We start from the raw sequence: 218 nt of genomic DNA, 5'->3' as shown, positions 1-218 counted from the left end.
AAAACCCCACACATTTGTCAGGGCTCCTGGGTGGTTAGTTGGTTGAATGTCCAACTCTTGATTCCCGCTCAGGTTGTGATCTCATGGTGGTGGGATTAAGCCCAGTGTTGGGCTTGAGATACTGCTTGAGATGCTCTCACTCTCTCTCCCTGTTCCTCCCCTCCTCTCTCTCTCTCTCTAAAAAAAAAAAAAAAAAATAAAAAATTTTTAATTTTTTA

The sequence above is a fragment of the Crocuta crocuta genome, unplaced genomic scaffold, assembly GCF_008692635.1.
Source record: "Crocuta crocuta isolate KB4526 unplaced genomic scaffold, BGI_CrCroc_1.0 scaffold346, whole genome shotgun sequence".
NCBI classification, from domain to species: Eukaryota; Metazoa; Chordata; class Mammalia; order Carnivora; family Hyaenidae; genus Crocuta; species Crocuta crocuta.
The sequence above is the reverse complement of the archived record's forward strand: the minus strand, read 5'-3'. Positions refer to the sequence as shown.